Source organism: Thalassophryne amazonica, chromosome 19 (assembly GCF_902500255.1).
Source record: "Thalassophryne amazonica chromosome 19, fThaAma1.1, whole genome shotgun sequence".
In the NCBI taxonomy this organism is placed as follows: domain Eukaryota; kingdom Metazoa; phylum Chordata; class Actinopteri; order Batrachoidiformes; family Batrachoididae; genus Thalassophryne; species Thalassophryne amazonica.
The window spans coordinates 12028027-12055453 of NC_047121.1; the positions used below are offsets into that span (position 1 = coordinate 12028027).

At 44.6% G+C, this 27427-nt stretch overlaps 1 protein-coding gene and 1 long non-coding RNA gene across 7 annotated transcripts in view; one reads left to right on the forward strand and one right to left on the reverse strand.

Moving 5' to 3' along the window:
• Positions 1-27427, forward strand: part of myt1lb (myelin transcription factor 1-like, b) — a 430716-nt gene that overhangs the window by 238418 nt on the left and 164871 nt on the right. The window lies entirely within an intron of this gene.
• LOC117531775 lies at positions 13332-27169 on the reverse strand. The gene is made up of 3 exons (XR_004566724.1): positions 27149-27169; positions 20386-20388; positions 13332-13410 (listed from the first exon to the last, which is right to left on the reverse strand). It is a non-coding gene; the product is annotated as an uncharacterized LOC117531775 (long non-coding RNA).

Below are 27427 nucleotides of genomic sequence, written 5' to 3' on the forward strand. Positions count from 1 at the left end.
TGTGATTTTTTTAAACAAAATGTAGTTGTCCCACACTATTGCCGTAATTTCCACCACAACACTGTAATGTCCCTTTAAACAGTTTGTATGAAAGATTGTTTGGATAGTTTCTATGGAGATAAACAGTGACATCACAGCACATGTATATAGCGCCAAATCACAACAAACAGTTGCCCCAAGGCGCTTTATATTGTAAGGCAATGGTGTGGTGGAAATTACATTTACAAGGCCAATAGTGCCCGTAGTTAAAGAATCACCCAAATATGAGTTTGACTGTGCACTCAGAATTTTTGTTTCAAAAAACAAACGTGTGTAAATAAGCACATTTTCATCCCAAGGCATTGACATGGCAACACTCTCAAACTCTGGTTGCAGTTGCACACAGATCGAACCCTTCTGCAAAAAATCATCATATCACAACATGAAATGTCAGCGATTACTTCTACATATCTGTACACCTTGGCAAAGTTTCTCCAACACCACTGAGTCCACAGTTTGGAGACAGTTTCTCTGGGCTCCAATCACAAACATACTTCAGCTTCACTCAGTCAAGTAATCAATCAATCAATCAACATTTATTTATAGAGACCTTTACAACACCGAAGGTGACCAAAGTGCTTCACAATAAAACAAAAACAATTTAAAATGTATAAGACAATTAAAACAATGCATAAATGCACACAACTAAAAGAGGAAAATACATTCAGGTAAAGTGTCACTGTGCTACTGCGTGTTGAAAGCCAGTCTGAAAAGATGAGTTTTAAGCCTAGATTTAAAGAGGCCAAAGTCAGTGATAGTGCGCAAGTCAGGGGCAGTTTGTTCCAGAGTCTGGGCCCTGCGACTGAAAAAGCCCGATCACCCCAGTGTTTATATTTCACTCGAGGGCCATCCAGCAGGAGCTGATCTGAGGACCTCAGTGCTCTGGTTGAGCTCCGAACCTTCAGGAGCTCGGACAAGTACAGAGGGGCAAGGCCATTGAGGGCTTTAAAAACAAAAAGCAAAATTTTAAAATCGACTCTAAAAGAAACTGGAAGCCAATGCAATGAAGAAAGGACTGGGGTGATGTGCTGACATCTACGTACGTTTGTTAAAAAACGGGCAGCGGCGCTTTGTACCAGCTGGAGGCGATTCAGACAGGACTGAGGGACTCCAACATAAAGTGCGTTACAGTAGTCGATCCTTGAACTAATAAGAGCGTAAATTATTTTTTCAAGGTCTGAACGTTTAAAAAAGGTTTTACCTTTGTTAAAAGATGTAATTGATAAAAGCTCGCTCTAACCAAACTGGCAATCTGGTTTTCAAATCTTAAAGAACTGTCCAAAATGACACCAAGGTTTTTTACTGTAGATTTAAAATTAGAAGCCAGTAACCCAAAGTCTTCAAATGAGGTGTCGCCAAACAAAATGCAGTCAGTTTTTTCCTCATTTAGATGGAGGAAATTCTGGTTTAGCCACCGTTTTATATCGGCTATGCAGTCCATGATACGTTTAATGTTGTCCACTCGATTTGATGACACTGGCAGATAGATTTGCAGATCATCTGCGTAACAGTGAAATGAAAGTTTGTGTCTTGTTATTATGGACCCCAATGGTAACATATAAAGAGAAAATAAAATAGGACCCAAAATAGAGCCCTGGGGCACTCCACATGACAAAGGGGCAACAGAGGAGGACAGGTCACCGATCATAACACAAAATTTCCTGTTTGATAAATATGATTCAAACCATTTCAATACTGTACCACAAATACCAACATTTGTAAGTCGGGATAAAAGAACAGAATGATCAACACTACCAAACGCTGCTGTTAGATCAAGCAGCACCAAAGCAACAGGGCATTTACCATCAACAGACAGGGCGACATCATTGTGCACTTTTAATAGTGCAGACTCTGTGCTGTGTCTTCATCTGAACCCTGATTGAAACTTTTCCAAAACATAATTACAATCTACAAACCTTTGCAATTGTGTAAAAACAACTTTCTCAAGAACCTCAAGTGAACCTCAAGTATTTTGCATTACCTCAAGTAATGCAAAATACACATGTACGGTCAAGTGTTGTCCGCATATATTAAAGAGATTTGTACACTAGGGAGCAGATTAGGACCTACTTTGTATTTAAACTAGTACACATTTTAAATTTAAGTTGGTTTATGACATCATAGTATGACTCGCACGTTGGTTGAGACCGTAGGTTGTGTACATACTGGACAAACCCTCCATGTCATCCTGTCCACTTTGCAGAAGAGCACCCCCAGAGTATGATGTTTCCACCCCCATGCTTCAGGGTTGGGACGGTTTTCTTGAGGTTGTTCTCATCCTCTAAACATGGTAAGTGGAGTTGATTCCAAAAAGCTCTATTCTGGTCTCATCTGACCACATGACCTTCTCCCATGCCTCCTCTGGATCATCCAGATGGTCACTGGTGAACTTCAAATGGGCCTGGACATGTGCTGGCTTGAGCAGGGGGACCTTGCTGCCCTGCAGGATTTTAAACCATGACAGCATCATGTGTTACTAATGTAATATTTGTGACTGTGGTCCCAGCTCTCTTCAGGTCATTGACTAGGTCCTCCTGTGTAGTTCTGAGCTTTCTTAGAATCATCCTTACCCCACAAAGTGAGATCTTGCATGGAATCCCAGACTGAGGGAGACTGACAGTCATCTTGTGTTTCTGATTAATTCAGTAAACGCTTTTTTGAACTTGAGCTACTGTGTTGAGTCCCACATTTGTCTCCAACCATCCCTGCTAAGCAAACCTGATAGAATGATCAGGACAACGATGGAGACAGTGGACTAAGACCCTTTCCAGTTGGCGGTCCGTCACCATAGCCGCCAGCTGACAGAACAGGAGGATCGCCTCACAGCATTAAGTGCCGGTATATCGGATCTCGCCAAGAGGCAGGACGACTTTATGACGTCTGTGAGCATGCAGATCGACCAACTAGTTGCCACTTTGACTCATCAGGCCTCGTCTACTCCGGTCACCGCCAATCCGCCATCTCCGGGACCAAGTGCTGCCCCGCCTGCGCCTACAGCGCCCCCTGTCATTTGCAACCAGCTTTCGCGATCTGAACGATTCTCTGGAGAATCTGGAGACACAAAACCCTTCCTCACTCAGTGTGACCTCCACTTTGAAATAATGTCAGCAAAGTTTCCATCCGACAGAATGAAGATAGCATTTATAATTACTCACCTGACCGGCCGGGCAGCAGCGTGGGCTTTGGCAGAGTGGAGCAGGCAGTCTCCAGTTTGTGACTCACTCAAGGCACCACCCTGGCACCACCCTGGAGGAGGTGGTGCCAGCACCACCTCCTCCAGCTCTGGCTCCAGTTCTTCTCACTCCCCTGCAGAGGAACCCATGCAGTTGAGTCGCACCCGGCTGACCACAGAGGAGCAGATCATGTGGTCACAGAATGCCAAGCCCGGGGTGCCCCCATGCGGGCGCGATCAGTACAGTGGGTGAGTCAGAATTCCATTACTTCTATTTATCCCCAGAACGTTATCATGGCGAGCTTTGTTTCCAGGCATTCGTCATGTTCAGTACCAGTATTTATTGACTCTGGATCTGATGCTAATTTGCTGCAGTCCTCTCTGGCCAGGTCTCTACACCTTAAGCTCTACCATCTCTCACGTCCGCTGGTTATGTCCGCTTTCGATGGCCATGAACTCTGTCAAATAACTCACCACAACCAGTCAGTACAGCTGATCATAGCTGGAACACATTCCAAAGCCGTAAGCTTTCATGTATTTGATAGAATTACTCACTCCGCCATTTTGGGGCATCCCTGGCTGAAGAAACACTGTCCACAGATAGACTGGGGTGAGGGACGTATCAGTTCTTGGGGCCAAACTTGTACAGGACGATGCATAGTTACGTCCGCAAGAATCACCTGTTCTCCTAATTCCGATCTTATTTGTGTTCCTCCGGAGTATCACAATTTAGCAGAAGTGTTTAGCAAAGCAAGAGCTAAATCGCTTCCTCCACACAGGGCTTATGACTGCGCTATTGAGCTACTCCCCGGCGCCAGCCCTCCAAGAGGGAAGTTGTTTTCTCTGACTGTACCTGAACGCCTTGCCATGAGTGTTTACATCTGCGAGTCATTAGAGGCTGTCTTGATACGTCCGTCGTCCTCTCCCGCAGGGGTGTTTTTTGTTTTTTTTTTGGTTGGACAAAAAAGACAAGTCACTCCGGTTCTGCATAGACTATCGGGGAGTGAATGATGTTACCATTAAGAACCATTATCCCCTACCACTGATCACTACCGTGTTTGAGCTACTAGAGGGCGCCACAATCTTCACCAAACTCGATCTCCGCAGTGCGTACCATTTAGTGCAGATTAGACAAGGTGATGAACTGCGGAAAACTGCGTTCAATACTTCCACCAGTCATTATGAGTATTTAGTGATGCCCTTTGGCTTAACCAGTGTTCCATCAATCTACTATATCATTTTTAGGATTTGTTATTTCCCCAAGGAAGATTCAGATGGACCCTGAAAAAGTAGCCACAGTACGTGAGTGGGCAACTCCAAAGGACCGTAGGGAGGTCCAAAGGTTTCTGGGTTTTGCAAATTTTTACTGAAAGTTCATTCGCAATTTTAGTTCCGTGGCAGCTCCCTTGCATGAGTTAACCTCGTTCCTCCAGACCTTTCAGTGGTCACTGGAGTGTGACAAAGCTTTTCAGGTCCTAAAGAAACGGTTCACAACGGCCCGTGCTTCTCCTCCCTGACCCCGGCAGACAGTTCGTGGTCGAAGTGGACGCTTCCGATGTAGGTGTTGAAGCTGTTTTGTCCCAGATCGATCCGATAGATAAAAGGTTACATCCTTGTGCCTTTTTATCAAGAAAACTAACTCCGGCTGAACGCAATTATCACATCGGCGATCGCAAACTGTTTGCGGTCAAAGTGGCCTTGGAGGAGTGGTGCCACTGGTTGGAAGGAGCACAAGTACCATTTGTAGTTTGGACCGATCATAAGAATGCATGACCTTCCCATTCCTCAGGGTTGTCCTCCGGGTAGGCTGTTTGTTCCGGATGCATTACGGGGGGAGGTCATATGTTGGGCACACAACAGTCGTTTTGCTTTTCATCCGGGTATCAATACCACAGTTACGCTCAGCAAGGTTTTGGTGGCCACGATTACTTTCCGATGTCAACGAATACATTGGGGTGTGTCCTACTTGTGCAATGTACAAATCCTCTACCCAATCATCTACTGGAAAACTCCACTTGCTACCCTTTCCTACGAGACCTTGGTCGCACATCTCAGTCGACTTCGTAACGGGCTTACCTCCATCCAAAGGCAATACCATAATACTGACGGTTGTTGACGCCTGTCTAAGATGGCGCACTTTATACCTCTACCTAAATTACCTACCGTGAAAGAGACCGCTGAAGCACTATTGAACCACGTCTTTAGGCTACATGGGTTTTCCCAGGACATTGTTTCCGCTTGGGGTCCTCAATTTGTCTCCCAGTTTTGGGGCCAATTCTGCTGACTGCTTGGGGTTTCCTCCAGTCTCACCTCCGGGTACCATCCACAGGCTAATGGACAATCCGAGAGGATCAATCAGGACATGGAAAAGGGCCTTCGCATCCTCGCATCGCAGCACCCGTTATCCTGGTCTACACAATTAGTATGGGTGGAACTCGCCCACAACTGTCTGCCGTCTTCATCCACTGGCTGCTCCCCATTTCATGTGTCACATGGTTTTCAGCCTACTCTGTTCTCCTCCACAGATCTGACTTCTCATGTACCCTCAGCTCTGTCACTCATCCTCCGCTCCCGACGAACCTGGGAGTGGGCCCGTCGGGCCTTGCTCAGTGGCCTACAAGGCCTCCGCGGACAGGAAGAGGTCACAGGAGCCTGTCTACTCACTTGCACAATGGGTGTGGCTCTCCACCCGCCATCTGGCCCTCCGGGGTCGATCCACGGAAACTTGCTCCCAGGTTCGTGGGTCCATTTCCCATTTCAAAGGTTATTAACCCAGTGTCTGTTTGCCTTCGGCTACCCAGGTCCATGAGGATACACCCCACCTTCCACGTCAGCCAGGTGAAGCCTGCCCGTACCAGTTCTTTGTGCCCTCCGGCCATTCTCCCCACCCTCTGCCTGGTTTGTGAATGGTGGGCCGGTCTTTTCATTGCGGTGCCTCTTGGGGTCTCGGCGGCGTGGGAGGGGTGTAGTAGTATTTGGTGGACTGGGAGGGGTCCCCGCCCACTTCATCCTGGACCCGGACCTGATTTCGGACTTCCACTCTCTGCATCCTGACTCCCCTGGGCCGTCGGGTGCCAGCCGTTAGGTGGGGGGGGTACTGTCATGTACTGTGTGTGTTATCCGGTTTTCAGTCATGTCTTGGTTTGGGTTCTGTTCTTTTCTGTGTAGTTCTTGCATTATAGTCTGTTTTGGGGAATGGTTGGTGTGTGCGATAGTTGTGACTTCTCTCGCTGGATGTGTCCTGCTTGAGCTTCCTTTTCCCATTTTCTCTTGTCTGTGTCACTTAGTGCTTGGTGGGGGGCGTCACACTCTGTCTAGGCCACGCCCGGTTCTTTCTGCAGGTGTTCCCAATCTGTAGCTCACTACTCGGTGTACTTAAGCTTCACTGGTTGCATTGTTATTTGCCTGATCATTGTGCCTTGTGCCACCACTTGTAGCTCCATCTTTGTATTGTTCTAGTCCTGCTTCCATGTGTGTTATGACCACCTGCCTGTTTTTCTCAACCACACTACTCACCTGATGATTTGGATCTGTTTGCTGTTTTTGGACTGCCTCTTTGTGTACTGGACCCCACTGATTAATTCAGTAAACACTTTTTGGAACTTGAGCTACTGTGTCGAGTCCCACATTTGTCTCCAACCATCCCTGCTAAGCAAACCTGATAGCAAAAATGACAATGGATCAAATACTTATTTCCCCCACTGTATATGTTGTCTGACTTTGTGTATCCACATCAGTGCGCATGATCAATTTTTTTTTTTTTCATCTTTTCAACGGATCTTCTTAGACAGTCCGCTCTGCACAGACTCTTTAAAGTGAGATTGCTGAACAAAAAAGCACCGTGAGGTATTGTTAATTCTATAGTATACTTAGTCTTCAGAAGTGTGTCTTTATGAAGAGAAAGTGTCAAACTTGGGGACATTGACTTTTCATGTCTTCAGCTCCTGAGATCACAAGACACCTGGGAAGATCTTATGGAGTCATCAGGTCTCTGGGCAGAGGCGTTTGGAAATGTTGATACCTTGGTGAGAGAATGATGATGGTCCTGGTTCGGGGTGGAATGGATCGCAACACCCATGGATCAAATCATTTTGGGATCAGAAAAAAACAGATACCATTTGACTTTCCATTTTTAAAAAACACTTAAACCAAGTTGTCCAACCAGTGTTTCAGTAATACTTTAAAATGGAATACTTGTTATCTTGAATTGAAATATGAACAGTGCCAATGAATAAAAAATAATGTTTGTCAAAATTTTAAAAACTAATAAAAATAAAAGAAATTGAGCAAAATAGAACTACAGTTATAACTTCATTCTTTCTTTATTTATTTTTTGATTGATCAGAATGTCTGCATTGACCCGTAGGATGATAGCAATAATGGTGTGCAGCAGAAAACAGTTAGGAAGCACTTCATAGGAGGAAAGCAATGACAGATTGTAGGAAAAGTGTTTCCCTCTGCTGTGTATCAATGTTGTCTCATACACACAAGCACCATGAGTACCAGTTATGTGCACCCCTGCTTATATAGTACTTTTAGGATAAATACATACATTAGTCCAACCAAGCAAACACACCACTTGGCAAAAGTCCGAGAACTGATTTTTTTTTCTTTCTTACTTTGGCTGCACCTGCTCTTTGAGCACGGCTCTCAATTCAGTGACCTTACATGGAACATGGAAGAGGCAAAAGACATTTTGTCTTCAAAACCTGGAGCCTCATGTACAAAGATTTGGATGGATTTCCTATTGAAACATGGTGTACGCTAAAACCCAGAAACTGGCGTACAAACAAACATATCCAGATGTATCAAAGTGTGCGTACGCATGGATCCAAGCATGTTCTCTTTATACATTCTACAGAACATGGAACTGAGCGCACATGTAGACGTACCAAACTCCTCCCTCTCCATGCCCCTATTTAAATATACAAATTCATGTAAATAGGCCCTGGGATGTGGGATTCCCCTCTGTCCTATAATTCCACATGAACACAGAAAAGAAATTATGCCAAATGTGAGCTACAGATGACTGGAAAGGATGTGGAGACACACAGTGATAGTTTATTTAGTTCCCTGTCAAACAGAATAAACATGAAATGGAAATAAAAGTTAGTGGGAGCCTGTAACTAAAGTTATTTCAGTTTAACTAGAGAAGTTTTGTGGCATTAACTCAGTTGAAAGCTGAAATAACTTTTAAAAAGTATGCAAATTGTTACATCAGTTTTTCTCGTTGAGACAGCAGTTCCTTTTTTAAAGTGCACTATTATGTCAATTTTGCAGTTCATCCATGGTTCGCATGCCCATCGAATCATGTGGGCTGGTTTGTACTGATCAACCATGATCTCTCACACCACTAGTCCTGGTGCTTCCTGCCTTAATGTTCTGTTGTGAGACTTGGACACTAAGTAGTGACAAAAGGAGATGACTGGATGTTTTTGGTACCAGGGTTCTCCACAGGATCCTTTGGGTCCCACTGGAATGACTTTGTGTGAAACAGTTACTTTTGGAGACTCAGATGAAGAGTATCATCTTAGACATTTTGACCATGTGATGCCATTGTTTGTGCAGAATCCAGCATGCAGGTAGGTGCATGCAGTGTTGATGACCCTAGTGGTTGGAGAAGACCAAAGGGATGCCTACATTTCAGCTCTGTCAGATGGTTACTTTACAGAACTGGGGAGGTAGGGATGGACCTGTTGTCTGCCTGAGTTGCCATCGAGGACCAAAGGCAGTTCTGTAGTCTGGTGGACGTGTTGGTGGTCCCTGACCTGACCTGACCTTCTTTATCCAGCATTGGTGGAAACACTGAATATGATTAGTGATATTTGATTACACTCCTTTAAAACATCTGGTTCACACCATGAGCAGAAGACTGAGTGCCAACTGACTTGTGGCGCAGGGCGTTGTCGCTTGTGGCTGCGGTAAGTGTTTGCCGGTAAAAGAGATGGTGTGCTGTCAGCTTACCTCTATCTGCCTAAAGTACCACCAGCCTGACTTCAAGGGCCCTCGACTGGAGCGGGACCTTCAGAACAGGCTCATCACCTGGAGAGAGGAGAGAAGCAAGGGGCAGTATTCACTCCTACGTGGTGCTACGGCAATGAGTTCGCACACGGATGGTGAGTCCTCACTCTCACATCGGCTACTTCACATTCATTCCCAGCTAAGTGCCTCTCTGCATCTGGCAATTTGATCAGAAAGAGAATCTAGCTAAAGTACACACGGCGTCATGCTGATTTCACAACGGGGGGCTGAATAGCGGAATGGCCTCACTACAGCCATCGTCAGTGATCCGGCAAGATGCAGCTCATCTATTTCAATAGCACTCTGTCATTCACACTTATGTGTGCATGTGCAGATGGAGCTTGTCTGCTGAAGAGCCCGTTTTCTCGTCGGTTACTGTATATGAGGACAAATGGCCAAAAATCTGATACGCATGCTGAGAAACGCCACACTGCGTGACAGTGATGTTTTGGGTGACATTTATTTTTTAGGCTGCACAAGATGCTGCTATAAATGAATGATGAGTAAATCTGTGAGGTTTGAATAATGGATGGGAGGAGAGATAAAAACAAAGGAGTGCTGCTATTATTTGTTAATAAGACACTCTGGAGCATCGCTAACTAGATCTCATTACCGCAGAGCGCACAGGCGTGCGTGCACACACCCGCCACCGCCACACAAACTTTCTGCCGCCTACATGCGCATGGACCTTGTGCACACACCCCGCGTGCCAAACACATGCAAAAGTCTCCATCCTGCATGACTATTTTTACCTGCAAAGCCTGCCGTTGCTTAGCACTCTGTAATTACGCCGCACACTATGCCAGTGAACGATTTGAGCAGATGATGGATGGGTTAACACTGTCACCGACGGATGCCTCAGCGTAAAGCTAATTACACCAACATATATGTGACATACGCCTGATGCAGGCAGTAGCCCTCGCTGCAGTCTGCTGCCGCGGAGCAGCTGAGATAAAGGTGGACGACGTGTCTCCTGTTAACCAGCAGATTAGAGATGATGAAGTAACGCAGCTTTTGCTTAAGCACTTGATAGCTCACATGTGCTTATGAAGACTATCTTTATTTAATTTACATGTTTTAACACCGTGGGGTCTTAGAAGGTCCAGAAAAATGTGAGGGAAGGAGCTTATGGAATCGTGAAACCAACTTCACAGGTTGATGACCTTTGGATTGTCTGGACAGTTGGTTCATGTGTCTCCTGGACCTGACAAGCATCTTAGTGTATATGTCTTCGTATGGTTCTTTGTTAATTTGTTCTTCCTGGTATGATTGAAGCAGATGGCCATCCCACCGATTCTGATCTGCTTGAGATTTCTTCCTGTCATCAGTAAAAAGCCTGAGGGAGTTTTTCCTTCCCACTGTTCCCAGTGTGCTTGCTCAGAGAGTGGGTGAGGTTAGACCTTACCCCTGGGAATTGATTTGGAATGAAGAAGCAGGAACAGGTGACATCATTGCAGGAAGATAGCAGTCCATGTCTGTGGACTCCTCTGTACGTTACGAGACCTGGATGTTGAACCAGAGATCTAAGATAACTACTGCATGTCTTGTGTACAGGTGCAATGACTTTGGGCCCTAGTGTTAATTGTATTTTGGATGTGTCTCACTCCATGTTACTACAACCCCTGGCAAAAATTATGGAATCACCGGCCTCAGAGGATGTTCATTCAGTTGTTTAATTTTGTGGGAAAAAAAGCAGATCACAGACATGACACAAAACTAAAGTAATTTCAAATGGCAACTTTCTGGCTTTAAGAAACACTATAAGAAATCAAGAAAAAAAGATTGTGACAGTCAGTAATGGTTACTTTTTTAGACCAAGCAGAGGAAAAAAATATGGAATCACTCAATTCTGAGGAATAAATTATGGAATCACCCTGTAAATTTCCATCCCCCAAACTAAAACGTGCATCAAATCAGATCTGCTCGTTGACATTGACCCTATGCCATGACATTGACCCTATGTGTCTTTTTGCAAGGAACGTTTTCACAGTTTTTGCTCTATGGCAAGATGCATTATCATCTTGAAAAATGATTTCATCATCCCCAAACATCCTTTCAATTGTCCAAAATATCAATGTAAACTTGTGCATTTATTGATGATGTAATGACAGCCATCTCCCCAGTGCCTTTACCTGACATGCAGCCCCATATCATCAATGACTGTGGAAATTTACATGTTCTCTTCAGGCAATCATCTTTATAAATCTCATTGGAAAGGCACCAAACAAAAGTTCCAGCATCATCACCTTGCCCAATGCAGATTTGAGATTCATCACTTAATATCACTTTCATCCAGTCATCCACAGTCCACGATTGCTTTTCCTTAGCCCATTGTAACCTTGTTTATTCTGTTTAGGTGTTAATGATGGCTTTCGTTTAGCTTTTCTGTATGTAAATCCCATTTCCTTTAGGCGGTTTCTTACAGTTCAGTCATAGACGTTGACTCCAGTTTCCTCCCATTCGTTCCTCATTTGTTTTGTTGTGCATTTTTGGATTTTTGAGACATATTGCTTTAAGTTTTCTGTCTTGACGCTTTGATGTCGTCCTTGGTCTACCAGTATGTTTGCCTTTAACAACCTTCCCGTGTTTTTTGTATTTGGTCCTGAGTTTAGACACAGCTGACTGTGAACAACCAACATCTTTTGCAACATTGCATGATGATTTACTCTCTTTTAAGAGTTTGATAATCCTCTCCTTTGTTTCAACTGACATCTCTCGTGTTGGAGCCATGATTCATGTCAATCCACTTGGTGCAACAGCTCTCCAAGGTGTGATCACTCCTTTTTAGATGCAGACTAATGAGCAGATCTGATATGATGCAGGTGTTAGTTTTGGGAATGAAAATTTACAGGGTGATTCCATAATTTTTTCCTCAGAATTGAGTGATTCCATATTTTTTTCCTCTGCTTGGTCTAAAAAAGTAACCGTTACTGACTGCCACAATCTTTTTTTCTTGATTTCTTATAGTGTTTCTTAAAGCCAGAAAGTTGCCATTTGAAATGACTTTAGTTTTGTGTCATGTGTGTGATCTGCTTTTTTTTCTACAAAATTAAACAACTGAATGAACATCCTCCGAGGCCGGTGATTCCATAATTTTTGCCAGGGGTTGTATTTAAATGGTGTGTAATCTTATCACAGAGTGAAGGTAAAGGGATTATACTGAGTATCGTCATGAATCATGGGCATCTTTTGGGCAAAACATGAAATAAACCACTCAGATGTTTGAACTACATCCATATAAAATCAGTCCTGCAAGGATTTATTGATTTCTGACCTTTCCAACTGTTAAATAATGAGAAAATAAAGATTTATTTCTCTCTGATTTAGTCTGTTTCTGTGCAGACGTTCTCACACAAATCAAATTCACTGCACACTAATTTTAAATTGAAGGCATCAGGAGGCTGATGCCTGCCCTGTGCGCTCTGCACAGCATGATATAAATGTACCAGTACATGTACATACAGTATGCCTGTAATGGTGCCTTTGACTATGTATGCCTTCATCATATGATATCTGTGTGACTTCATCATGATGACATTTGTTGACTTTTGTCTCCAGATTCTGTTAATCATACCATCCCAAGTGGAGTTTGGAAACAAACTATTCCTCAGATTAGGTTTATTCAAAGTTACAGTGAGATTTACAGATCTGGGTTCTTGTGAACTTCGCTCATGCAGGAGTTTCATTCAGCCAAGAACAAAGAACAAAAAAGAGAGAACTTTAAAAAAAACAACAAAAAAAAAAAACATTCCTATGCATTGCAGTGGGTGGTCCTTATTCCACAACACCTCGTCTTATTGGCCCCCATAGACATGCCCTCCTGCTAGGCATGCACCCAGCGCGAGATCAACGCATGGTCAAAAACCTGACTCAAGGTTCTGCATGCACAACCTTAACCAGTTAAACCCAGTTGGCATGCATTCTTAGGCAGATAACCAGATAGGAAGCAAATAATGCACGAGTTATAACCACTTAAGTAAATCAAATACGTATTGATACCAAAAATAAAGTGGGGAGATAAGGAATTAACACACAGATATATGTAAAACATTAATATCAATCAATCACTAACATTTTGGTGGTCAGTATATGCTGTCACTCATCCATCTGGGCTTCTCGGTTGTTGAGATACACCCAAAAAGGTGTTTTTTTCAGACCACATATTCCTTGACCTTAACCTTTGACAAAGACCCTCCATAATCTAATCACCTCCAGATGTCTGTCTTAGTAATATTCCCAGCCTGTCTGAAGGAAATCAGTCCAGCTGTTTTTGAGTTATCTTGTCCGCAGACATACAGACATACGACAGTAAAAACATTGCCCATTTTGCAAGGTTGAGTGGCGGTATGTGTTTTGGAACATTACCGCTTTGATTCTCTTTGGACGTGGCCTGTCTCTCAATGATGGCAACACCTGCTATTAATCGGTCTAAATCCAGCATCCACTAACCAACCAGCAGGTGGCAGACATGCCAATGAGATATTGCACAGGCAAAGCAAGGGTGTTTTGTTGTTGTTGTTTTTGTTTTGTTTTTACTGACCTGGTGCATCACCAGATGTCAATGAGTTTCACATAAATGATCTTACTGAAATCACAATATTTGACTAACTTTAAAGTATTATGTGTTATTATTGAACTTTTCTAAATACAGTGCAGCAGCAGAAAAGATGACACACTCTGTGTTCCCTCTCAGCTATGATAACTAAGTGTTGGCTGTGCGTGTGTGCAGACAGGGTGGGTGTAATTCTGATAGGTGCGTGCGTGCTTGCGTGCGTACGTGCGTGCGTGCGTGCGTGCACACAGATGCATGCAGGGCTGTGCAGGGTTGGGTTTATGATTGCCACAGCTGCAGCTGGCTGTGGGCTGAGTAATTGCCTGTCTTGGTAGGAAGAGCGTGGTGCTGAGCTAAAAGTCAAGTGCTCTCTTCCTGCTGTACAGCTCATTTGGATTCCACATAGCTAGCTAGCAGGCTAACGCCAGCCTTGGACCTGTATTATTCATGGGCTGACAGATAGCGCTCACTAAAAGCACTGGAAGCGGGCCAGGTGGTGATGGAGCGACGGTGGAGCAGCACCGCTGCACCTGACTGTCTGCCTGGCATGAGGAGCCGAGCGGAGGAGTCTGAAAGCACAAGACATTAAAGCAGGATATGCAAACTGAAGATAGCCATGAGTGCAGCATGAGAGCTTTTCACAGAAACACAAAATACTGGAAAAGGATATGAAGAGAAGGCGAGCGGTGCTTCCAGCTCGGCCCTGGTCTGATGACATTTGGCAATATTTGTTGACTTTTCTGAATGTGTCATGTTGGTTACGTGATATGGATGAAAGGAATGTAGTGGCATGAACACAGAGCCTTCATGACCACCATAAGGTGGTGCACTGTTTTTGTACCACAATCCACTGAAAAAGGTAAATTAACTGATTTGTGCACTTTACATTAACTTTTTCTGAACTTTCTGAACTTTTTTGTTCAGTTAACTTAAAATGCATGTCCTTAAGCTTAAATATTATTTTTCAAGTTAATTTAGTAAAGTCAACTTAATATTTTTACCTAAAACAATTCTGTTGAATGTTTGATGAATTAAATGTTGGGAAAGTGTCGGTACACGGACCCACAACAGGGGGCGCAAAGGAACGGACAATGGAATAGGTCAAATAACAACACTTTACTGTTGTGAATGTGCACAACAAATACAACAGATTACAACAATAGATCAGAATCAATTCACAAAGGTGTCGTGTGGGCAGGCTCGAAGATAGGAGACACCTGTCCAAAGCAGAACCGGAACCACACGATTTCCTCTGCCACCAGACCCCGGGAATACTGGAGCCGCCAAGTCCCGAATTCCCAGGTGGCCACTGCCTCCGCGTGTCGGACCTGGTACTGCTGGCGAGGAACAAAAACACAATTAAAGGTGGGCGCGTTTGCACCCAGTAATCCGCACGGCAGGAAAGCTACCTCCACCTCTCGTTGGAAAAAGGTCTGTTATCACTCACAAAATCACAAAAGGTTACTGTCAAGCAGTCAGCTGAGAATATTACCTTCCAGGTAGAACGATATCTCGGCAAAGAGGTGGAGATGATGTCTTGCTGATATACCGATGCAGATCAGATGAGTGGTGACAGCTGTCACAGGTGATGAGTGTCAGCTGTCACCCCGGCTGCTCCTGTGAGGCGGCAGCGCCCTCTGGTGCCTGGAGCCCGCACTCCAGGCAGGGTGCCCTCTGGTGGTGGTGGGCCAGCAGTACCTCCTCTTCAGCAGCCCACACAACATTAAATTTAAAGAAAGGCAACGTTTCATTTCTTTTTTTTTTCAGAGGCCATCAAATATGGCCATGGGGTATTGTGAGGGCTTTGCATCAGTCCATCTATCTGTCCATCTTTCCATCTGTCTGTCTGTGCTCAGCATAAGTCCAGTCCTGTTACTGCCAGTCTTCAAATTCATGGGGAACATTTTTGGGACACAGACCTTGGACAAGTTCAAAGATGGCTAACCTTGACGTATTTTAATAGATAGAGGTTAAATAAAATCACATTCTATTTCAATCTGTTTGGTTTGTTTTTGAGTGGCGGGGGTGACAGCCAATCAGAGTAGAGCTTCACCGCAACATCAGTGGCAGCGCTCTCCAAAATTGTGGCATTTTGTGTGTTTATATACATATTTCTCATATATTTTGTAAAAGCTAACAAGAAATAAACTTCTAAACACTTCTAAAACTGAAAATGCTGTTTTTGGAACTTAATAACACCTCTGAACTTATTATTTTGTGGATGTTTGCATGGTGCTGTCATGGGCTGGTAGCTAGCTGCAAAAAGGGACATGCCTATCTCGGCTTTCAGTGGCTTACCAGTCGAGTGAGTATAAGAGAAATTCTGGAGAGCTGGGCATGTCCCAGCTTGTCCTCTGACACTCCAAAACAGAGGTGTTCTTTGTCTCGCTCCATCAGCGGCTCCGTCGTGACGCACGAAGCCTCCGCGCGGCTTTCCATGACAAAATCTCTTGTTAAAAGTGAAATCTGCCGGAAAGTGGCTGATGTCCAGCTCTTGTGATAACCAGAGAAATTGCACACGTCGGTCCCGGATCGACACAGCCATCTGTTTAGAAATGAAATGGTGGTTTCTGCCTGTCGATAGTGGCTCGGAGCGTGGCGCACCGTGCGCCATTGTGGGCTGTCCTTAAAGCTGTAGTAACACTCCATAATCTCTGTGAAGCCCATAAAATTTTCACCGAAAGCCATGTGAATTTTCCGAATGGTTTCCAGCTGTCTCTAACAGTCTCTAACAGTTTCTGAAAAAATGCTGATGGAAAAAAAGCCCAAATCATTCCGCCATTTCCTCGCAATGAAAAAACGACGAGAGGAGTGGACCAGTGCTCACTCAAAGCCTGCCCACAGGCGAATGACGCAACCGACAGGCGTGAAAAAACTCATGCATGCGCACGAAGGTTCAAGCTTGGCTGACGTAAAAACATATGAATCAAATCCTTATATTTTTTGCATAAAATAAAAAGGTTGGATAGTTTTCTCACAGACCTTGTACAATAAATATCTTAGCACTATTAGGAAACAGCACAATTTTTGCACAATCATACAGCAGTTTTAAAAGACTGACTTTATCCAAATGTTGACTACTGCCTCAGCTATGACTGTAAAATGCGGTTTCTTATTTCAGAACTTAAATGATAGAATATAGCATCGTCATTAATTATTTTTTCTTACATTTGACACGGATCAAAAACATTTTCTGCTGAAAATAAGTAAATCTACAGTATGTCAAATGTAACTGTTGGTTGGTTAACACTTGGAACGACTGAATGGATAAAAAAAATGATGCCAGCTGTTAAAATAAGGGCATAAAAACTGTGACTTTAGGCTATAAATAAATTACAGCACTCAGAGAGCATTCTTCTGCCAAGGAAAAACTCTTAAGACTTGGTTAACTACAGGGCACACACAAAAAAAATCTACAATATGAAAAGGCTAGAAAGAGCACTCTGCAAGTTCTGTAGTTTATTTGTAGCCTAAAGTTTCACACTGATGCAGTGATTCCAATTTAATTTTTTGAAAGACTTAAAACTGTCATCATTCATCACCCGGGTGAAGAGTGGTACTTTTATTAGTAAATGTAAAGCTGTACGGCCTTTCCAATTTCACAGTTTAATTTTTGTAACATGCTGCAAAATTACAACTTACTTTAATAAAGAGAACACATTTATCTTGGGGTAACTCCATGGAGAATACTGTCTTTTCCTTCTAACGCCATCGTGCAGACAGACTGCAGGGGGAAGCGTGTGTGCTAAAGCGAGGATTTGAGATGACCTGCACGCTAACATCCGTAAAATGTCTTATAAATCATTTCAGAGGTGTTACCTGGTTTCAAAAACACTGTTTAGATTGAGAAATGTTTATTTTTCACAAACGTTTACAAAATATTTGAGAAATATATTACAACCCCATTTCCAATGAAGTTGGGATGTTGTGTAAAATGTAAATAAAAACAGAATACGATTTGCAAATCTTGTTTTTGTGCAAATATTTGCTCATTTGAAATGGATGCCTGCAACACGTTTCAAAAAAGTTGGGACAGTGGTATGTTTACCACTGTGTTACATCACCTTTCCTTACAACAACACTCAATAAGTGTTTGGGAACTGAGGACGCTAATTGTTGAACCTTTGTAGGTGGAATTCTTTCCCATTCTTGCTTGATGTACGACTTCAGTTGTTCAACAGTCCGGGGTCTCCGTTGTCGTATTTTGCACTTCTTAATGCGCCACACATTTTCAATGGGCAACAGGTCTGGACTGCAGGCAGGCCAGTCTAGTACCCGCACTCTTTTACTATGAAGCCACGCTGTTGTAACACGTGAAGAATGTGGCTTGGCATTGTCTTGCTGAAATAAGCAGGGACATCCCTGAAAAAGACGTTGCTTGGATGGCAGCGTAGAGAAGCTTGAATCTTCGACTGGACTGGGTTGCTTGACGTGAGGACGTTTCGCTTCAAATCACAGAAGCTTCCTCAGCTAAAATTCTTGCTCTGGTAGTCTGAATTCTGTCTTGACTCTTGTAGAGAAGAATAAACCAGAAGCCAACAAAAGCTGGAGTTTTTAACCTAACCAGACCCCTCCTACCGAGAGGCCGACTGCTATAGGCTAGTGACTAAACAATAGCTCTAATTAGCACCTATTGTGCACTCTCCTAATGATGGGATGGAAGCCTCCCCTGATGGCTCCCTTGATGACTTTCCTGATGACGTGAATGACTCATTACCATGAACAAAAGACTGAAACTGCTTTGACCTGAGTACCACATTGTAAACAGGGGACAAAGCGTGTCTGAGACCCGCCCCCCGGTTAAGGCTGGGTTTCAACTGTTTTACAAAGAATGCTTCCTTGACACCTCTCTCAAACCATTTCTTCTCTCTGGCTAAGATTTTAACTTCCTTGTCCTCAAACGTGTGGTTAGTGTCTTTCAGGTGGAGGTGAACTGCAGACTGAGGTCCACTGGCGACCTCTCTGCGGTGCTGGTATAGCCTCTTGTTTAAAGGTTGCTTAGTCTTACCTATGTAGTGTTCATTACAGTTTTCCTGACATCTGATATAATACACTACATTGCTCTGTTTGTAACTAGGGATCCTGTCCTTAGGGTGAACTAATTTCTGTCTCAAGGTGTTAACCGGTTTAAAGTAAACTGGGATTTTGTGCTGTCTGAAGATCCTCTGTAATTTTTCCCCTACTCCTGCTAAATAAGGGAGAGACACTCCTCTTCTTCTTGTCTCCGTCTCCTGCCTATCTGGTCTCTTTGTTTTCTGGGACTTCTGCACTTTGTCCAGGGACCATCGTGGGTACCCACATACTGTGAGGGCTTTCTGTACAAGTTGTTGTTCTTTAGCCCTTCCCTCTGCAGTTGTGGGCACCTGTAGGGCTCTGTGTTGAAGAGTCCTGATCACCCCGAGCTTGTGTTCAAGGGGGTGGTTTGAGCCAAAGAGCAGATATTGGTCAGTGTGAGTGGGTTTTCTGTAAACCTCTGTCTGGACCTGCCTGTTCTCTCCAATCGTAACATCACAGTCCAAGAAGGCTAAACGGTTGTTTCTGGCAGCATGTGTTGCTCCAAAACCTGGCTGTACCTTTCAGCATTGATGGTGCCATCACAGATGTGTAAGTTGCCCATGCCATGGCCACTAACACACCCCTATACCATCACAGATGCTGGCTTTTGAACTTTGTGCTGGTAACAATCGGGATGGTCTTTTTCCTCTGTTGTCCAATAAGACACGACATCCATGATTTAGAAAAACAATTTGAAATGTGGACTCATCAGACCACAGCCACTTTGCCTCTCTCCATTTCAAATGAGCACGGGCCCAGAGAAGGTTTGTGGATGTTGTTGATGTATGGCTTTCACTTTTCATGGTAGAGTTTTAACTTGCACTTATGGATGTAGCGACGAACTGTGTTAACTGACAATGGTTTTCTGAAGTGTTCCTGAGCCCACGCGGTAAGATCTTTTACACAATGATGTCGGTTTTTAATGCAGTGCCACCTGAGGGATCGAAGGTCATGAGCATTCAGTGTTGGTTTTTGGCCTTGCCGTTTACATGTAGAAAGTTTTCCAGATTTTCTGAAACTTCTGATTATATTATGGACTGTAGATGATGGAATCCCTAAATTCCTTGCAATTGAACGTTGAGAAACATTGTTCTTAAACTGTTGGACTATTTTTTTCATGCAGTAGTTCACAAAGTGGTGATCCTCGGCCCATCTTTGCTTGTGAATGGCTGAGTCTTTTGGGGATGCTCCTTTTATACCCAATCATGACACACCTGTTTCCAATGAACCTGTTCACCTGTGGAATGTTCCAAACAGGTTTTCTTTGAGCATTCATCAACTTTCTCAGTCTTTTGTTGCCACTGTTTGAAATGAGTTGCAGGCATCCATTTCAAAATGAGCAAATATTTGCACAAAAACTAAAAACGTCTATCAGATTGAACATTAAATATCTTCTCTTTGTGGTGCATTCAATTGAATATAGGTTGAAGAGGATTTGCAAATCATTGTATTATGTTTTTATTTACATTTCACACAACGTCCCAACTTCACTGGAATTGGGGTTGCAGATTTATACAAAAATAAGCTGTTTCAGAGTGTTTTACACCATCTTGGTTTATTTTCTTCGAGCGAGCAGCCACCTGACGTCAGGCTGACGTGTAGGTTGAAATCTTGTTTGAAATATTTAAAATTTGTAAAAAAAAAAACTAAAAAAAAAAATCTGATGAGTAACACAATTTGTTGTAACACCAGGATGGCATCATTGGAAATGAGAGCGAGTACGCTTGCACAGATAGACAGCCAAGTATCCTCAGAGTCAATTTCTGTTGCACATACAATTCATTTCACATCAAATTTTGAAAAATAGTAAGTTTGGTCCAATTTATTTTTACCCTTATTAATTTGAACATGTTAGAAGGACTGATCTGCTAATAAGCTAAGAATCTGGTCAGGCAATGGTGACTGAGTGTTGAAAAAACATCAGACAGGAGAATCAAAAGGCTATGTAAAGTTGGTGTGTGACTACAAGGATATCTTACATTGTAACAGAGAGAGAGAGAGAACACCCACCAGGAAAGGGAAAAAAGGGGAGAAGGGGCGAGCGAGCGAGGCAGCCCATTTCAGAGGAGGCAGCCATCCACCCACGCCAAGCTCCGTAGCCCCCTGCTTCCATGTGCACAACCAGATAAGGTCACATTAATCAAAATCCGCCACTTCCCCTTCTGAAAAAAAACACTGTCTATGCCATCAGCCCCCCTCTGTGATGTATCTGCCACTGAAACAGAAATTTCTATATTTAATGGGAGAGCTTTATATCACCAAAACCGCAGTGTGGGCTGTGGGTGAAAAGAACAGTCGTTCGGATTTGTCAGTGCTGTCATTAGCTTATGCACTTCAGAGTGCATGTGGCACCCTGGGGTTCCTTTCAATTTGGCTCAGATAGCATTGTTACAGACTCAGCAGAACAACAGAGCTGGACACAAATCATTTCTTATGTTTTTGCTAGTTATGTTACATATTCAACGTACGACCATCCAGCTTTATTTTATTATTATTATTTTATTTTATTTTATTGTAAGTATGTTAAAGAGCAGCGCTGCTTGTTTTTTACTCGTGTGCACCCGCTGCAGGCTTGTCCTCACATAAACCTCAAAATGCAATTTAAAGCGTGCTTTGAAAGCATTTCAAAACCAGGGCCACCAAATCCATTGTGGCATGCACGTGCAGCGTCCCCGTCGTCCCTTCTCCTCCGATGCCACTCGTTTATTTTTTCCCTTTGTAATATCACACACACACACACACACACACACACACACACACACACACACACACACACACACACACACACACACACACACACACACACACACACACACACACACACACACATCCATTTGCCTCCTGTGCATTTTATGTCAAGTCTGCAATCTACCTTTTCGACAATTACGCGCCGTCAGATAAACAGGTGGTGTTTACGCCTTTTTTCATCATCATCTTTCCTTTTTTCCTTTCCGCCGCCCCCCTGAGGAAAGACATCAAAGAGAATAACAGATCATGTGCAGTGAACACGCGGCGTGCCAGAGGGACGTGTGTGTTTGGGGGGGGGGGGGGGGCAGCTGCTTCAAGCCAGATCCAGGTCGGGTGCATTCCTGACCTCTCACCTGTGAACTGTTGCAAACCCAAGATGATCCCAAACACAACACCCACCACACCCACCCACTTGCCCACCTGCTCCCGGCTGCCCCGCACCTCCATGCAGCTGTCAACTAAACTACATCAGCATCAAAACCCCTCCTCCTCCTCTGCTGGGGGGGTGGGGGTGGGTGGGGCCAAGGTCCGGTAAACACACCAACACAGGAAGGGTGCGCACTTGTAAAGTCATTAAGTCTGCCATTCACTTTTTGTGTTTACGTGATGGGTTCTGTTGTTCATGCTTCAGATGCTTCACCAGAAGAAGAAGCTCTCAGCAGACACATGGTGATGTCATTACTGAGTAAATACACCACTAATGACTTATTTAGTACGAAACGCAGAGCTTGAAGTCAAATGGAAACATGCATATTATAGGATAGAACATGTATATTTTCTGTCATGTGACTTATTTATGGATTTTAATATTTCCTATTGACTGACCATAAAATCATAGATATTACAACCTTGTTGTAATATCATTCAGTCATAGGTGGTGCCCCCAGTATTCAAGATAAAATTATCTACAATTTCAAATATCCTAAAACACATATTAGATTCTTCCTGATGCTACAATGATATCCAGAAACAATTTGAAATGTGTACTCATCAGACCACAGCACACTTTGTCTCTGTCCATTTCAAATGAGCGTGGGCCCAGAGAAGGTTTCTGGATGTTGTTGATGTATGGCTTTCGCTTTGCATGGTAGAGTTTTAACTTGCACTTGTAGATGTAGCGACGAACTGGTTAACTGACAGTGGTTTTCTGAAATGTTTCTGAGCCCACGCAGTAAGATCCTTTACACAATGATCTCATCTCATCTCATCTTCAACCGCTTTTCCGGGTTCGGATTGCGGGGGCAACAGCTCCAGCAGGGGACCCCAGATTTCCCTTTTCCATGCCACATTGACCACCTCTGACTGGGGGATCCCGAGGCTTTCCCAGGCCAGTGTGGAGATATAATCTCTCCACCTAGTCCTGGGTCTTCCCCGGGGTCTCCTCCCAGATGGACATGCCTTGAACATCTCCCTTGGGAGGTGCCCAGGAGGCATTACCAGATGCCCAAACCACCTCAGCTGGCTCCTTTCAACATGAAGGAGTAGCTACTCTACTCCAAGCTCTCCACGGATGACCAAACTTCTCACCCTATCTCTAAGAGTGACACCAGCCACCCTCCTGAGAAAGCCCATTTGGGCCGCTTGTACCTGCGATCTAGTTCTTTTTGTCATAACCCAACACTCATGACCATAGGTGAGAGTAGGAATGAAGATTGACCAGTAGCTCGAGAGCTTCACATTTTGGGTCATCTCCCGTTTCGTCACAACAGTAGGGTAGAGCGAGTGCAGTACTGCCCATGCTGCGCCGATTCTCCGGCCAATCTCACGCTCCATCATCCCATCACTTGTGAACAAGACCCCGGGGTACTTGAACTCCTTCACTTGGGGAAAGGCCGTATTCCCTACCCGGAGTTGGCAATCCATCGGTTTCCTGCTGAGAACCATGGCCTCAGATTTAGAGGTGTTGATCCTCATCCCAGCCGCTTCACACTGGGCTGCGAACCGATCCATTGAGTGTTGGAGGTCACCGGCCGATGAAGCCAACAGGACCACATCACCTGCAAAACGCAGTGATGAGACCCTGAGCCCACCAAACTGGAAACCCTCCTCCCCCTGACTACGCCTCGATATCCTGTCAATGAATTTCACAAGCAGGATTGGTGACAAAGCGCAGCCCTGGCGGAGGCCAAGCTCCACCGGAAATGAGTCCGACTTAGTGCTGAGCACCCAAACACAGCTCTCGCTTTGTGAGTCTAGAGATTGGATGGCCCTCAGAAGGGACCCCCTCACTCCATACTCCCGCAGCACCTCCCACAGTGTCTCCTGGGGTACCCGATCATACGCCTTCTCCAAATCCACAAAACACATGTAGATTGGGTGGGCATACGCCCAGGCAACCTCCATGATCCTTGTAAGAGTAAAGAGCTGGTCGGTTGTTCCACGACCAGGACGGAACCTGCATTGTTCCTCTTCAATCAGAGGTTTGACTATCAGCCGAACCCTCCTTTCCAGCACCCTGGAGTAAACTTTACCAGGGAGGCTGAGTAGTGTGGTGCCCCTGTAGTTGGCACACAGTCTGTGCTCCCCCTTTTTAAATATGTGGCCCACCACCCCAGTTTGCCACTCCTTAGGCACTGTTCCGGACGTCAACACAATGTTGAAGAGACGTGTCATCAAAGACAATCCCTCCACACCCAGAGCCTTCAGCATTTTTGGATGTATCTCATCAACCCCCGGGTTCTTGCCACTGCGGCGTTGTTTGACTACCACAGTGACTTCCAGCAGGGAAATTGATGAAAATCCTCCATCAGCTTCCAGCTCTGCCCCTGCTATAGAAGGCACTCTGGTCTGATGCAGGAGTTCCTCAAAGTGTTCCTCCCAGTGCCGGATTACATCCTCAGTTGAGGTCAGCAGAGGATGCTGTAAACAGCTTTGACAGTTCCACGTTTTCCCCTCCTGAGGTGTCTCATGGTCCACCAGAAGCACCTTGGTGCTGACCAAAAGTCCTTCTCCATGGTTGCTCCGAACTCCTACCACACCCACTGCTTTGCCTCCCCCACAGCAGAGGCTGCTGCCCTTCGGGCCTGTCGGTGCCTTGTAACTGCCTCTGGAGTCCTTTGAGATAACATATCTCAGAAGGACTCCTTCTCCAGTTGGATGGCGCCCCTGACCACCGGTGTCCACCATGGTGTTCGAGAGTTGCTCCCGCTTGAGGCACCTAAGACCTTCAGGCCACAGCTCCCCGCTGCAGCTTCAGCAATGGAAGCTTTGAACATTGCTATTCTGGTTCAGTGCCCTCAACCTCCACAGGAATGCGAGAGAAGCTCTGCCGGAGGTGTGAGTTGAAGATCTATCAGACAGTGGGCTCCTCCAGACATTCCCAGTTCACCCACATTATCTGTTTGGGCTTACCAGGTCTGTCCAAAGTCATCCCCCCACCCTCTGATCCAACTCACCATCAGATGGTGATCAGTTGACAGCTCTGCCCCTCTCTTCACCCGAGTGTCCAGAACATGCGACTTCAAATCAGATGAAACGATCACAAAATCAATCATTGATCTTCGGCCTAGGGTGCTCTGGTGCTATGTACACTTATGAGCATCCTTATGGTCGAACATGGTGTTCATTATGGACAGTCCGTGACTAGCACAGAAGTCCAATAACAAATGACCATTCGGGTTTAGATCAGGAAGGCCGTTCCTCCCAATCACACCTCTCCAGGTGTCTCTGTCACTGCCCATGTGTGCGTTGAAGTCCCCCAACAGAACAATGGGGTCCCCCACCAGAGTCCTATACAGGTCTCCATTCAGAGACTCCAAGAAAGCCGAATATTCCAAAATGCTGTTCGGAGCATACGCACTAACTTTTCTCCGTGGAAAGCCCAGCCACCAGGCACTCGCTGTCGGGCCCTACATCCAACACAGCTCTCAGATTCATAGTGGCACACAAACCTCTCCACCACAATAAGGTGATGGTTCCTGGAGAGGCTTTACACAATGATGTCTGTCGGTCTTTAATGCAGTGTCGCCTGAGGGATCAAAGGTCACGGGCATTTGATGTTGGTTTTTGGTCTTGCCGCTTACATTTAGAAAGTTCTCCAGATTCTCTGAATCTTCTAATTATATGATGGAATGTAGATGAAGGAATCCCTAAATTCCTTGGGATTGAACGTTGAGAAACAATGTTCTTAAACTGTTGGACTATTTTTTCACACAGTTGTTCACAAAGTGGTGATCCTCGCCCCATCTTGCTTGTGAATGGTTGAGCCTTTTGGGGATGCTCCTTTTATACCCAATCATTCCCAACAGGTGTTCTTTGAGCATTCATCAATTTTCCCAGTCTTTTGTTGCCCCGTTGCAACTTTTTTGAAAACGTGTTGCAGCCATCCATTTCAAAATGAGCAAATATTTGCACACAAACAAAAAAGTTTATCAGTTTGAACATTAAATATCTTGTCTTTGTGGTGTATTCAATTGAATATAGGTTGAATTCATTGTATTCTGTTTTTAATTTACATTTTACTCAACGTCTCAACTTCATTTGGAATTGGGGTTGTATTTGTATAAGCAGAGATTCCCCATCTTGGCACAGGTGAAGAGTAGTTACCAAGTTTTAAGCAAATTGTTAGACCGATTGCATCAACACAGGGGTTTCCAGCAACAAGGGGTGATTGACAAGTTTTGAGCCTAACCCAGAAAAGTAGGGCGTGGTTCTCAATCTTTTGCATTCTGAGATACTAATATTTCTCAACATCACACCCAGTGTTGGTTGAAATGTGGATGCTTTTTACAGATGATGTGGTTTCTGTTGGCTTCATCAGGTGGTGATGTCCCATGGACACTGAGCAGGATTGAGGCAGAGTGTGAAGCAAATGGGATGACAATCAGCACCTCCAAATCTGAGAACATGGTCCTCTGTCAAAAAATGGTGGATTGTCCACTCTGGGTCAGGAGAAAGTTACTGCCGCAAGTGGAGGAGTTTGAGTATCTCAGGGTCTTGTTCATGAGTGGGGGTAAGTTGAAGTGTGAGATTGACAGACAGATTGGGGCATCATCTGATGTTTCATGGATGCTGTACTGAACCGTAGTGGTGAAGAAGGAACTGAGCTGAATGGCACGGCTATAAATTTACTAGTCAATTTACACACCTATCCTCATGTATGGTCATGAACTTTGGGTAATGAATGAATGAATAAGATCACGGATACAAGTTGCAGAAATGAGATACCTCTGTTTTGTATCTGGGCTTACACTCCTGGTCAAGGTGAGAAGCTCGACTATCCAGGAGGGATTCAGAGTAGAGCCAATGCTTCATTGCATTGAAAGGAGCCTGTTAAGGTGGTTCGGGCATCTGGTGAGGATGCCCTCTGATTGTCTCCCTAGGGAGGTATCCAGGCATGGCCAACTGGGAGGAGGCTCCGGGGAAGACCCATGACAAGCTTGAGGGATTATATTTCTCAGATGGCTTGGGAACGCCTTGGGATCCCCCAGGAAGAGTTGCAGGACTACACCGAGAATAGGGAAGTGTGGGTCAGCTGCTTGGTCTGCTGCCATCACAATCCTGACCCACATAAGTGGCAGAAAATGAATGAATGAAAGTTGGCTTGACATTTAATTACTAACTCACTCACTCACTCATCTTCAGCCGCTTACTGTGTGTGCCCCGTGCGAGGCCTGGCATGCCCTGGATGGGACGCCAGCCTTTCACAGGGTCACCCGCACACACACCCATGGACCATTTAAAGCTTACAGTTCACCTAACCTGCATGTCTTTTGATGTAGGAGGAAACCGAGCAACCGGATGGAACCCACGCAAACATGGGAGAACATGCAGACTCCACACAGAAAGGCCACAGGTGGGAATCAATCCCATGACCTTCTTGCTGTGAGGCAACAGTGCTA